The sequence below is a fragment of the Pinus tabuliformis genome, chromosome 4_2, assembly GCF_031772625.1.
Source record: "Pinus tabuliformis cultivar Carrire ecotype Pingquan chromosome 4_2, CPIR1, whole genome shotgun sequence".
NCBI classification, from domain to species: domain Eukaryota; kingdom Viridiplantae; phylum Streptophyta; class Pinopsida; order Pinales; family Pinaceae; genus Pinus; species Pinus tabuliformis.
The window spans coordinates 411,851,345-411,866,752 of NC_142304.1; the positions used below are offsets into that span (position 1 = coordinate 411,851,345).

General features: G+C 35.0%; 1 non-coding gene across 1 annotated transcript; it reads left to right on the forward strand.

The window, feature by feature from the left end:
- Positions 1 to 13,450: 13,450 nt before the first annotated feature.
- LOC149169702 (U6 spliceosomal RNA) lies at positions 13,451 to 13,557 on the forward strand. Its single transcript, XR_016259928.1, has one exon. It is a non-coding gene; the product is annotated as a U6 spliceosomal RNA (small nuclear RNA).
- The last annotated feature ends 1,851 nt before the right edge of the window (positions 13,558 to 15,408 follow it).

A 15,408-nucleotide genomic window follows, 5' to 3' on the forward strand; every position in this document is an offset into this window, starting at 1 on the left:
TCTCATCCATTTAAATCTAGTATAGTTGCCACTGCATTTATGGAAACAATTCAAAAGCTACATGGAAACCCAAAGATTATTGTAGGTGACATAGATCCAATTTTCATGGAAATTTTTGGACATAATTATTTTCTTGTCTAGGTACTCAATTATCTCATAGCTCATCTTATCATCCTCAATCGGATGTGCAAACTAAGATAGTGAAAAAATGTTTGGAAGGATATCTTCATTGATTTGTATATGATAAACAAACACAATGGATGAATTGGTTACCTCTGGCTGAATGGTGGTATAAGGCTTCCTTCCATACCACATCAAAAATGACCCCATTTACGGCACTTTATGGGTACCATCAATCATCCATAACATCATCTTTAAGAGAAAATTCTAAGGTTCAGGTAGTAGAATATCATATCGAGCATCAACAAGAAGTTATCCAACTCTTAAAGGATAACCTCACTTTCACGCATAATAGAATGAAACAACATGAATATCAACATCGTAGTGAAAGAAGTTTTGATGTATGCAACTAGGTATTTTTACAGCTACAACCATACAAACAAATGTCCCTAAAGCAAGCTAAGAAGGATAATAAATTATCACCAAAGTATTATGGTCCTTACAAGGTGTTGGAAAGATTGGTACTATGGCATACAAATTGGAGCTTCCTACATCTTCCCTAGTGCACCCCTTTTTCCATGTTTCATGCTTAAAGAAGGTTATAGGTGAGAAGATCAGAGTTCAAACAATATTTCCAAAACTTGACGAGGAAGGAAAAATCATATTCGAACCTAAAGTAGTCATGGAAATAAGAACTTGGCAGCTAAAAAATTGATTAATTTCATATTAAATCTCATCAAGTGGAAGAACTTACCCACTAAAGATTCACATGGGAGGATAATAATTTTATATAGAAGCATCTAGAGCTACTCAAGCATTGAAGAAAACACTTTTTTGAATGAGAGGGGTATTGTAGGTCCCTATAAAAATAGTGTATTCCCTCATTGTTATTATTATTTTAGCCCCCTTATTGTTATTAGTTTGAGCATGTAGTCCCCATACTATTATTATTGTTCCCCATAGAAGCCCATTATTGTTATAATTGTGCCCTGTTGAAGCCCCGAAAATTGGGTCTACAACAAGGGGGATACCCACCCGGTCTGGACCTTGGTTAGCAACTCCTTTTCTGTTTGGTATAGTGGGTTCGACTGGGGATATGGGACCAGTTTCCCAATTTATGTGTGTGTGTGTTGAGATTTGATATTTCCTTTCTAAAAGTTCCTAAGTGAAATGCTTTTACTCTAACTCTAATATAATAAAATGCAATTGTATTCTAAGAAACATAAATATCTAATTCTACACTAACCCGGGGTGTAATCTTTCCGTTATGCGATCTAAAATGATTTCAAATAATGATTTGTAATAAAGATAATTCAACTGTTATGAGAAAAGAATTCAATAGAGATAAACCATTTCGTATAAAAAGTTAGACGAAACAATTGTGAAAAACATATCGCATAATAAGCTACTCATACATTAAGCATAAATAAATAGCTATCACTGTACAGAAGTGCAAAATGATAACTCAAGCATTCACGCATCAATATATAAACAAATGAGCATAAATATCACTTTAACACAAAGGCAGAAAGAGTTAAGAGATAGAAGTACCATTTATAACTAGTTCTACTCATGAGCTTCAAGCAATAATGATTTATCTCTTCTTAATCCAACATCCACTAAGAGTACAGAAGTGAAACATCAGTAGTAGATATTAAATGCAGATATCAATAAATCCTGTTCCATTCATTCATCAAAACCTCCTCGGAGGGTGCAAAAGTGCATGTTCTGAGGACAAGTTTTTGACAAATTTCAGGACCCTTCTCTAAATGCATGAGAAGGGTTTAAATACTATTAACTAAATATAAAAATAACTTATTACAAAAATGTAGGATACGGTTTAAATGATCGTCCTCATTTTAGGAAAAAATAAAGCAAAATTAATACTATCATGGAATCTAAAATTAAAACTAACAACTAACTATTTATGTATATGTTCCTTGAAATCGCAAGCGTTCAGCATTTGTTTGAGAAGAGTCAGCTGGCCGACTTCTGACTTTAATTGTCCTGCGAAAATGGCATCAAAAAGAGTTGGCACCATCTTCACAGTAGAATTGATTATACATTTGAGAGTCATGCACTCGCTGTGTGGTTTTATCAAATGTGTCGAGTAAGAATCCCAATTCAACTTAGTTAATCTTTTGATCGATTCTACCTTTTCTTGAGCTTTCTGTCTCCAGCCTATTTGCAGTTGCTATGCATATATACATACCATTTTGAAGATATTTCTAACAAATACCATTGGTTTTAGGATTCAAGTTTTACTTTTTTACCTCTAGCATTGCTTTCTTACAAATTTTTGGGCTTACAGGTGACTGAGCAAGTAGAGGCTTTCCCTTTCAAGAGGTTTTGCTTAGTGATGCACGATATCGTGCATCGGAAACTACCTCCATTTCTTGATCTGGGCTACCCTGGTGCGATTTTTTGCCTCTTGCGCACTTTTTGTTAGCAGATATAAAGCTTAAATTTTGTGAAAATAACAATTCCATAAGTTGCTGACACTGAGTTTAAATTGTCTGTTTGTGATGTCAGCGTTGTCCAGTACCCATTTAACCATGTCTATGTATGGAAGAATATTGGGCCTCGCCGCTATCCGGTGTAAGAATGAGCAAGCTAGCTCTGTAATAGATGCCTCAGAAGACCCGTGTGAGCTTGCAATAGCTATAACCTCCATTATTTTGGGATTATCTTCCTCAAGTAGACTATACATGCCTTCCCAAGTAGTAATACCAACGTCTCTATTACAGGTAGTGTCTGTATACAAGGGCATCATTTCTTGATCTTCAGAACTCAGAGCTTTGGCTTTCTTTCCCATAGTTTCCTGAATGCTGCTTTGTATAATTCTCTGTTCTTTGTTCCTGTAGTTTACAAATGAGGTGAGAATCATGATAAGGAAAAGGTGAAGGGAAACCTTTAAATGCCGAAGACATATAAAATATACCACCTTACGTGAAATGCCTCTTCGATAAACATGAAACCCTATTTCATTAATGATTGGCAACTAACTCATTAATTAGCATTAAAGCGCATAACCAAGTCTCAGTTTGTGGAAAATACGTTTTTGAACAATGAGCCCGAAAGATTTGCGATGAAGTGATTTTGCGATTTGCTTCGCAATATTGCAGATCGCAACATCGAAATATTGCTCTATCGCTTTATTGCTTTATCGCTTTATCGCATTATCACAATATCGCTCGATCGCAATATCACAACATTGCAATATTGCCGGAGTGTAGCATATGACAATCATCTGTTAATGTGTTTTTTGCAAAATTCGATTTGCGATACAGATCGCATATCGGCAGTTCGAGGTTTTTCAGCGTAAGAGATATTTGATGCATGTGATGCGATGAAGTTTTGCATCACAATCTCGCAACCTTAGAATTGTGTTTGTTAGGAGGTATCCATTATCCTTTTTGTGATGCGATATTTCTTAAGGAGTGATTTTATCCTACCTTATCATAAAACTTAAGATTTTTAGATTTTTCAAGGGTATTCTCCTAAGTTTATGATGGTAAGTTTTATCGGAAAAGGAAATTCAAGCACTAATTGATTTTTAAAATTATTTGACTAAGGGTTCCCACTTATTTAGTATTAGTAATAACACTAAATAAGAAGGGGGTTGTTTCTGGCCATAACATGCCCCTACCTTATTATTGTTGTGTCATCTCTAATTTTATTCTGACCTCTTACTATCCTATATATAGAAAGGAGGTTTTCTCATTTCAATCATCCAATAATTTTTCATTTATGTAATGTAAAGGAGGTTTCTGCCTCGAAGAGGATAATTTTTAAGTGGTTGATCTATTTATTTGTGAGTTGGTTGGATAACAATATCGAAGGTAGGTTATGTTTTAGTAGATAGTCATGGAAGATTGATATTTACAGTAGCAGAGTCATAGCAGATTTAGATATCGTGAAACATAATCCATAAATCAAGGTTGATTACAGATAATTAGGATGAATATTTTGTGTATTGATAAAATCATTTGTTGAGAGTATCCAAGTTGTTATTTTAGATATAGATTATTTTCCTTATAATCTGTAGAAATAAGATTTCATACAAACTCTATATATATTCTATATTTTGATTAGAAAAGGGTTGACTTGATGAAAAATTCAGATTTTTTGTAATACTTGAATATTTCAAAGTTAATCATGGAGTTATGTTTCAAGTTTATTGAAACATTGTTTCACACCTGAGTGATTGTAGTGTTCCATTATCATTTTATTTAAGACATTTAAGGTTGTATATATATTTGGGAAAGGCTCGGTTGAGTGTCAGGTTCATTGAAAACCCCTCACAAAGTTATTTCCAATATTGGGTTCATTACACAAACAAATTCTTTGTTTAAGTTACTCTACATTTTGTAGATTGTTTCCTTCTCTACAATTACTATACGTGTTAATGTTTATATATAGTATATCCTTATACACAATTTCTAATCTCATTAGATAATTAAGTATTCAGATTGGATATATAATTCGAACTAATCAAACCAGACATACCTATAATAGTAGCTTGAAGCTATCCATCAACTTCTCAACACGAAACCCATTGTAATCATACTTTGATTTATAAATACTACAAGTTGCCATGGTCAACATGGGTACTTGTAGGGTGAAACACTACTTTTTCCTACCAACCATTGCACCATCTTCCCCTTGATGAGAAACTGGTTTTTCTCATTAGTTTCCCCAAACCTCATGATGGGGAGTGTTGGAAATATTGGCTTGTAATATCATCCATTTGGATATTAGCGGCCACCCGCCTATTCCTCTTGGACTCCCACTACTATCTCTTTTTGTTTTTCATTTTCCTTAATTGTAGCACAATTTAATTATTTTCACATTATTTTGGGTCCTGAAATTTGAGAGTTGTTTCTAGGCCCTAGATGACGTTTTTTAGGAACACCAAGGAGAACATGGGATGTTCACCAATCTTTTCCACTTGGAATTTCTAGTCCTCGGATATATATTTCTAATGAGGTACCATGCATATGAAACAAAGATCGTATACCCGAGTTATGACCCCAGGAAGTTGACGTACCAATTTACCCAAACAAGGCCCAAAGTTTTGGCGCTTCACCTCCTATGGTTAGGTTTTCGGATCTTTAGGGTTTTCCATTGTTTCTCAATAATAAATAGGTCTCTAAGCCTCATTGTAACATATTTTATAGGCATTTAGTTGCCACATCTCTTCTCAGAGACAAGCTACCATCACCCGAGCTAGTATTATTTCCATTATATTTTTTAGCATATCTTAGTATTTGATATTAATGAAATGAAGTGTTATGTTTGTTGCACCTTTGTATTTATGGTTGTATCTGTAATTTGTTGTGTTTTGGTTTAAGTTCGTATCAGTGATACCAAACTAGTCTGGTCTTTCTTTGTTTTTATTTTCATGTCCCCAATGAGATCGGGATATGAGTTAGGGTCAAACTAGTTGAACCTTTGCAAGACCAACCTCACATATCTTGACGACCTCCCATAGAGGAAGAGAAGAAAGATGAGTGGGTAGGAGATCCTTTTAAAAAAAGGGCTCGAGGAAGACCTCAAGCGATAGAGGAATGTAACAAATTATAGATATGACCATAAATACAGAGATGCAACAAAAATAACACTTCATTTCATTAATATCAAATACTCAAATATGCTTATAAATGAATAGAAATAAGATTAGTTCAAGTGATTGTAGCTTATATCTAAGAAGAGATGTGGCAGCTACATGCCTATGAAATGTGTTATAATGAGGTTCAAAAGACTATTTATTATTGAGAAACAATGGAAAACCCTAAATATCAAAAAACCCAACCCTAGTAGATGAAGTGCCAAAACTATGGGCCTCATTTTTGTAAATTGGTACACCGATTTCGTAGGATCATAACTTTGTCATACAATCTCTGTTTGAAACACACAACACCTCGTTAGAAATATCTATCTGAGGAATACAACTTCCGAGTGGAAAACATAGGTCTATGACCCATGTTTACCCAGTTTTACCAAAAAACATCTTTTAGGGCCTCAAAATGGCTCGAGACGGCCTTTTTGAATGCTTGGTTATGCCCTTCAGGTTGACAAGTGCCCCAACTAATTTTATGACGCTAATGGATGACATCTTATGCCCCTTCACCAACTCATTCGTGGTTATTTATCTAGATGACATCCTCATCTTCAACAAGAGTTGGGAAGAACACTTGCAACGCATTCATGAGGTCCTTCAAACCCTTCGGCAGTACAAATTGTGTGCCAACTTCGAGAAATGCACCTTTGGCATGAGCTAGGTCCAATATTTGGGTTACATAATAGATGATCATGGCATGCATGTGGATTTGACTAATATCCAAGTCATTCAGGATTAGCCAGCTCTAACCACTCTAGCAGAGCTTCAGAGCTTTTGGGGCCTTGCAAGTTTTTATCGAAGGTTCATGTAGGGATACTCTCATATCACGTGGCTTTTGAGTCAGATTCTTGAGGGTGAGAAGAAAGCAAAGTTTTCTTGCTCTGAGTCCAAATAGGAGGTCTTCGTTGAGTTCAAGCACTGACTATGCTCTGCATCAATACTCACATTTCTAGACCTACAACAGCCATTTGAAATCGATACAAATGCCTCAAACTATGCTATTGTTGCAATCCTCAGCCAACATGGAAATCTAGTGGCCTATCATAGTGAGACACTTTCCAATACAATTAGACAGTACCCCACCTATGTTAAAGAGATGTATTTCATCATGCAAGCTTGCCGGAAATGGAAGAATTACATTCTAGGGAAGGAGACTATCATCCACACTAATCACTAACCTCTTTTGTTTATAGAGACACAAGGGAATTTTCAGAATGATCACCATCAAAAGTGGTCTGCATATCCACTTCAACATTAAATACAAAAAGGGCAGCACCAATAATGTTAAAGACTACCTCAACTGGCCCACAGTTGCACCACTAACTATTGTTCGCAACTCTTCTGGCCATGCGACCTATGGATGGCCGCAACTATAAAACAATAATCTAGAGTTCGCTACCACATACCATATGCTAGTATATGGAAAGATAGTTCCTAGTTTCCTCCTCCATGATGCATTATTATGATACTTGGGCCACCTTTGTGTTCTTTCAAATGAGTGTGCCAGGTGATTTGGGATGCACACCACAGTCGGGTCGTAGGACACTGGTGTGGAGAAAATTGAGGTTGTACTACAAAATTACTTTTATTGGCCCAAACTCTAACCAAATGTTTGGAAATATTTCAGATCTCACAATTCTTCTTCCATCGCCAAGAAAATAATCAAGAAGCAAGTCCTATACACTCCTCTGCCTACTCTCTACCAGTCATAGGAATCCATCTCCATGGACTATATGTTTAGCCTCCCTTCTACCAAGATGGAAATGACTATGTATTTGTGGTCGTGGACAAATTTCCTAAGATGGCTACATTGGTGGCCTGCAAGAAGAGTATCACAGTAGAGGAAACTACCAAACTCTTCTTTGAATGAGTATGTGTATAGTTTGGGATCTTGCGGACCATTATATCATATCAGGATAGAAGGTTCCTGAACAAACTTTGGTCAAGCCTCTAGACACTATTGGACACCAAGCTCACCAAGTCGACTGCCTCCCATCCCTAGACTGATGGCCACACAAAGGTTGTCAATAAGATAATAGTGCATATACTCTACATGTAAAACTCCAAGCATCCATGAACCTAGGATGAGAGTTTTCCCTATGTGCAAAAAAGTTATAATAGAGATCTCCATAGCTCAACTAGTCACAATCCCTTTCAAGTGGGTCTAGGATTTAAACCATTGTGGTTGATTCATGTTTCCATGCCTCATGCAACTACAGTGAAAAAATCCACACATGTATTGTTTGAGGCTGATAAAGTGACCAAATTTATTGAACACATCCACAAAATTCACTGGAAGATTCACAACATCTTGGAGAATTCACATTCCAAGTACAATCAGCGACATGATCAACATCGGGTGCCACACAAGTTTCAGGTGAGTAACAAAGTTTGGTTGCATTTGCAGAAAGAACATCTTACTAGAGTCCCATCGGAAGCTTAGACCACTCTTATATTGTCCTTACACCATTACCAAGGCTCTGAGAGAAAATTATTTTGAGCTCAGCATTCCCCAATTCCTTGGCCTACACCAAGTGTTCAATGTGGATTGCCTTTGACCATACTTCCTACCATTACTAGACACATCAGACATTGCAAAACAACTCACACCAATAGAGTTAAACCCATATTGCATGGAACTGGCCACAATTGATTGAATTATGGATGGACAAGTTAAGAACACTTTCTAGTACAAGATCCAATGATATCGAGTTGACAGAGTTGGCTAACTCCTAAACCAAGGCAAGTGGTTTACCAGGCACCAAGTTCACCAAACGTTTCCCAATCTCATGGAGGCACTCAATGCAAAGGGTAACATTTCTTCCTAAGTGGGGGAACTAATCCAGGTCGATGTTGGTGGCCACTCACCTAATCCACTTGTACCTGCACCACTGTCTCTTTCAGTCTTTTAGTTTCCTTAATTATAGCATAGTTTACTATTTTCGGTAGTTTTTCAAGTCCTGAAATTCCAAAGCGGTTTTCAGGCCCTGAATGGAATTTTATGCCAAAAAAAGGGCCAACATGGTTCATTAATCAATGTTTTGCACTCAAAAGTTATATTCCTCTTATATCTCTTTCTAACAAGGGTATTGCATGCATCAAACAAAGATCATATGCCAAAGTTACTGTTATGAAACCAGCTAACAAAAAGATAGAAAAGATAGATCAATGCATTAGAAATAAGCTTCCTTGATGGGGCAACCTCCTTTACATTACACAAATGAACAATTCTTGGATGATACATAATGATAAGACCTCCTTTCTATATATGTGAGTCTAAGGGGTGATAATATAATTAGAGCTGACATAACAATAATAAGGTAAGGGCACAATAATAACAATAGTGGGCTTCTGTGGGGCACAATAATAACAATATGGGGACTACATGGGCACAAAAATATAATAAGGGGGTTGTACTAATAACAATAATGGGTTACACTAGTAGTATAGGGACCTAACATGCCCCTCTCCTTATCTTTTTGTGAGCTAGTTTTCTAGCATTTGGTATCAGAGCTTTGGATTCTAGGGTTTCGCTGCTCCAAACAGGTCATTGTGGCATTTTCACTATAACGTTTTAGCTACAAAGTTTCAGAAGCTAAAATAAACCCATTTGAGAATATGTCAGTCTAAATCTCGGGTCCCAATTTTAGATCTTGTCTCGCACTATTTTTGGAGATATGGGTTGAGGAAGTTAGGGTTTTGGCAAGCTCCATTTCATCTAAAACAGGTCATCGTGGAATTTTCACTATCACTCTTTCACTACAAAGCTTCAGAAGCTAAAAAAAAACCCATTTGATAAGCAATCAGTTTGAACTTCACCTCCAAATTTCAGATCTCGTGTCACTATACTTTCAGAGATATAGTCTGAGGAAGCTAGAGTTTTTGCAGACTACTGAATTACATTCCAAACAGGTCACCTACGGAAAATTGCCATAAATTTTTCTCTGAGAATCAGATTGAAATTTCGTAAGAAGTTTGAGAAAGAGGAATTCTTGTAGTGTTTTTTTTATCAGTTTCAGGTACTAAGGTTAAAACAGTGACACATTGAATGTCGTACAAGTTCGCTCTACTGAACTAGTTTGTAATCAGGTCATCATGGGAGATTTGACATAATACTTCCCTGTAGAATCCAATATTTATCAGACTTGTGGGATTAGAAAGAGTACGCAGAGAGCTACTGTAGGAAGAAATTTCAGAACTTGAAGATCTGAAATTACAGAGCTATAGTCGTTTCAAGATAGAGCTCCAAAAATCAAGAAAAGGTGGTAGGAGAAAGTTTGATGGCAAGGATCCAATAAATTGGATACTAAAAATGGAGCAATATTTTGATCTACATGGTGTACCACTATTACAAAAGGTATGTATTGCATCTTCATATTTAGAGACGGATCAATTTTTATGGTATAAAGGGCTCTGTTCTCGTAAACAACTTGTTACGTGGTCAATTTTCATGGAGGAATTGATAACACATTATGAGGATACAAAGAGCAATACCTTCTTTAGAGCAACACCACAACAATTGGAAGAAAAAAGTGCGAAAGGGATTTGTTACAAAGTGGAAAGAAAAATTATGGCAACAAGGAAGTCTACCCCTCACAACTATAAACATGGAAGTGTTGTTTCTCCTAGCCTTCCACAACCTACAAGGGTTACACCACAATAATTGGAAGAAAAAAGAGAAAAAGGGCTTTGTTGCAGTTGTGATAACAAATACATTAAAGGTCATAAGTTTGCTGAGAGGAAATTATTTTACATTGATTGTGGAGAGGAGGAAGAAAAGGATCAAGAAACATCAAAAGAAGAGTATATACACCAGGAACCAACCCTAGAGAAAGAAGAAATGAATCCGACCATATCTTATAAAGCATTGGAAAGAATTACTGCTCCTCAAACTCTTAAGATAGAAGGACATATCAAGAAGAAAAAGGTTCAAGAAGTGAAAGACCACATCAAGAAATAAGAAATGAATCTGACCATATCTTGTAATGTAATTACCGGAATTACCACTCCTCAAACTATCAATATAGAACGACATATTAAGAATAAAAATGTTCAAGAAGTGAAAGATCACATAGAGCATCAAGAAATGAATATGACCATATCTTGTAATGCATTGGAAGAAATTACCACTCATCAAACTCTCAATATAGAAGGACATTTCAAGAAGAAAAAGATTCAAGCAGTGAAATATCACATCGAGCATCAACAACTAGTTCTCCAACTTTTAAAGGATAACGTCACTTTCGTGTAGAATCGAATGAAACAACAAACATATCAACATCGCAATGAAAGAAGTTTTGATGTAGACGATGGTCTATTTTTATGGTTACATACAGACAAACAAATGTCCCTCAAGAAAACTATTTATGAGATGGAAATGTTGGCAATATTACATGCACTTAAGAAATGACGACCTTACCTAATGGGAAGACACTTCAAGGTAAAAATCGATCATAATAGTATTAAATACTTTTTAGAACAAATATTATCCTCTGAAGAGAAACAAAAATGGGTCACAAAGATGTTGGGTTATGACTTTGAAATCATCTACAAAAAAGGGAAGCAAAATGTTGTGGCAAATGCAGTCACAAGAAAGGATGAGGATGTGGAAGTATTGTTCTGTGCCATTTCTATTATCCAACGAGATTGGATAAACGAAGCAAGTCTAAATGGAAGAAGGACAAAGAAGTGTGGCCACTCATTCAAAAGTTGTAGAAGGTCCCAGTTCAAACAATATTGCTAGAACATGACGAGGAAGGAAAAGTCATATTGGAGCTTGGTGTAGTCACAGAAACAAGAACCCGACAGCTACGAAATCGATCAATTTCAGAGTATCTCATCAAGTGGAAGAGCTTACCCTCTGAAGATTCCACATGGGATGACAAGAATTTTATACAGAAGAAGCAAGAACTACTCAAGCGTTGAGGACAACAGTTCTTTAAGGAGAGGGGTATGTTAGGTCACTATACTACTAGTCTAACCCCTTATTGTTATTAGTGCAACCCCATTATTATATTGTTGTGTCCATGTAGTCCCCATATTGTTATTATTGTGCCCCATAGAAGCCCACTATTGTTATTATTGTTCCCTTATATTATTATTGTTATGTCGGCTCTGATTATATTATGACCCCTTAGACTCCTATATATAGAAAGGAGGTCTTGTCATTTGTATCGTCTAAGAATTGTTCATTTGTGTAATGTAATGGAGGTTGCCCTATCAAAGAGGCTGAATTCTAAGGCATTGATCTATAGTTTTATCTTTTTGTGAGGTTGAATTTCAGATCTTATCTCGCGCTATTTTCAGAGATATGGTCTGAGGAAGTTAGTGTTTCGGAAAGTTCTAGAATTTCATCTAAAATAGGTCATCGAGGAATTTTCGCTATTGCTCTTTCACTTCAAAGTTAGCTAAAAAAAAAAAACATTTGAGTAGCAATCGGTCTGAACCTTGGCTCCAAATTTTAGATCCTGTTTCGCTATATTTTCAGAGATATAATCTGTAATTTTGGCTCTTCCAGTTCTGCAATTGTGACTTGAAGTAGATGAAATTTTGGATCTTACAAAAATGCTAACTTCCTCGGATCATATCTCCGACAATATAGCCCGAAAATATCTAAAATTTGGTCGCAAGTTTCTAACCTATTTCTTCTCAAATGCGGTTTTTTGTAGATTCTGCAACTTCGTAATGAAAAGGTTAGAGTGAAAATGCCACAATGACTTGTTTGGGGCAGCGAAACCCTGGAATCCATAGCTCTAATACCAATGTTATGAAACTAGCTCAAAAAAAGATAGAAAAGATAGATCAATGCATTAGAAATAAACCTCTTCGAGGGGACAACCTCCTTTACATTACACAAATGAACAATTCTTGGATGATACAAATGACAAGACCTCCTTTCTATATATATGAGTCTAAGGGGTCATAATATAATCAAAGTCGACATAACAATAATAATGTAAGGGCACAATAATAACAATATGGGGACTACATGGGCACAACAACATAATAAGGGGGTTGTACTAATAACAATAAGGGGTTAGACTAGTAGTATAGTGACCTAACAGTTACGACCCTGGGAAGTTGATGTACCAATTTACCCAAACAGGGCCCATAGTTTTGGCACTTCATCTCCTAGGGTTAGTTTTTTTTTTGTTTTTATTGTTTTCCATCATTTCCCAATAATAAATAGGCCTTTGCGCCTTATTGTAACACAATGTAGAGGAATGTAGCTGCCACATCTCTTCTCAGAGATATGATACCATCTCCCTAGCTATTCTTATTTCCTTTTTATTTGAAAGCATATTTCAGTATTTGATATTAATGAAATGAAGTGTTATTTATGTTGCATCTTTGTATTTATTGTTATATCTATAATTTTGTTCATTCCTATTGATGTTTGGATCATAATATTACTTTTTGTTTTAATCACAACATCTACAAAAAAAAAAGTGGAGTTCAAGAAGGATTGAAGTCATAGTTTCTGTGAATGTTGAGACGGTACTGACTGCTAGTGCTAGTACGTCCCCTCTTCAAATTGTAGGGAAAGAAAAAAAGTTAACAAGAAACTTCATTAAATTTCGTTCATTATTCAATCAACAAGATCATTAATTGGCAAGCCTTGAATCCCACTAGAGCTAGATTAATCAACAAGATCAATCAACGAATGAGCCTTTGACTTCCATAAATTTGGTTCGACATGGAAGGATATAGATTCATCTAATAAAATTTAAATGGTACCACAATGTTATAGAAAATATTAGCATGGCTCCTGCACAAGGATGACATGGACAAATCACAAAATGGTCCCAATTTTTACTATAATCTCAAAAAAATAAACCAACAATGTGGGTGGCACGAACATCAACAATATTTCGAGCCTTTGACATCTTAATTTTAATTAAACAACTTTGATAACTAAATATTACAGGGGATTGAAAACACTGCACCTGCGTCATACAAGCTTCAATTCAGCCACATTGCGACTGGTAGGACTGTAATTGGAACCACAAATGGGTATGGGCAATTTTGTAATGCCCCCTAAAATTTGAAACTTCAAATTAGCAAGTTGGGGATTTTAATACTTGTCATTTATGACATGTAATTTTTTATTATACAATTTAAATAGGGGCAATCACAATATAATAATTCAATAGATGATGAGTTGATATCAAATTCATATTATGAAAATCAAATATAAGTTCTATTTATGTTTCAAAAATACCACATAAATCATTTTTAAAATAAATCATTCATATATATTATAGTAATAAATGGTTATGAAAATTATGTTCTGTAAAAACACAACATAAATTAAAATATATAAAGCTTATTTATCAATTTATTTTTTCAAAATTTCATATGTATTTTTCTTTTAGTTACATGATTGCTAGAGTAAATTTGTATATATATTGAATCTTTTATAAACAAAAATATGATCTATTAGTTGGAATTTCAGAAGCAATAGAATTTTAAAATATTAAATTAATTATCATGTTAATTTGTAACTGGATAAATAAAATATTATCATAGAGTACTTTAAAAAATAATAGTCAAATTAATTCAGGTCATAACGATATTAGAGACATTTCACATTGTCAATTAAAAGAATTAATATATTACAATTAATTATATATCATATTCCTCCTAAAAGGTCACATTCTCCAACCAATAAGGGGTAGAGTATGCACATGCATCTAGAATTCACAATGAAATTCTTACTCAAAGTGGGTCCCTTGTCCAACAAACAAAGATGTCTCATACACCAATTTGGTGTTTTTTGGTTGAGACCTTGAATGAAGTATTGTTGAAAACAATGTAAACATCACAACTAAGGGTCTACAAAATCCAACAATAAGGTACTTATATTATATGAACTCCAAAAAATCAACATAAATTGAATACAATTGACGCCTCCAATATAATGTTAAGAAAAGTGGACATATTTGTACTTTCATAATTGAACAAATGTCATATGGTTAACAATTATTGTTGGAGAGACCTAGAAAGGATACCATTCTAGATGTGGAGGAAATGGAAACTCATGAAACTATTATTGCATAAGATACCTTAGAAGGATAATAGATCCATCGTATATGTGGAGGAAATGATCATAAAATTCTAGAAAATAAATAAGGTTCCTTCATATTAAAACGAATAAAAAATAAACCCTATAATATAGGTCATCTTGTATTAAATGCACTCTTTAATACTTGCCAATGTATACCATCACTTTGAATGCTCTTGAATTTTTATAGTCTTAGCTAAATTATTGAGATAGCCTTGGGTAAAGTTCTTTGGGCCTATTCATTTAGAGTGGACCCTGAGGGATTTCTCAAAGAAGTAACATACTCTAAATAAGCACCAAAATTAATAAATTATCCTTAATGACATGAGCACAAGCACAATCTAGATGATGGCATGCTTCTAAGTAAGATGTGAAATAGTTTTCTTATTCACATAGTGAGCAGTAACAAAGGAATAGTATTGGTAAAATATGTATAAAATCATTGAAGTCACTATCTTACTTCTCAGTAATGTGTATGAGTATGTTTTATATCAAAACATATATTGAAACTCTTCATATGAAAAATTCATACTGACCTAGAAGTCAGATATAGCTTTGGGACACAAGTTGGTAAGATTCATGTGTTTGCATCCTCTCTCTC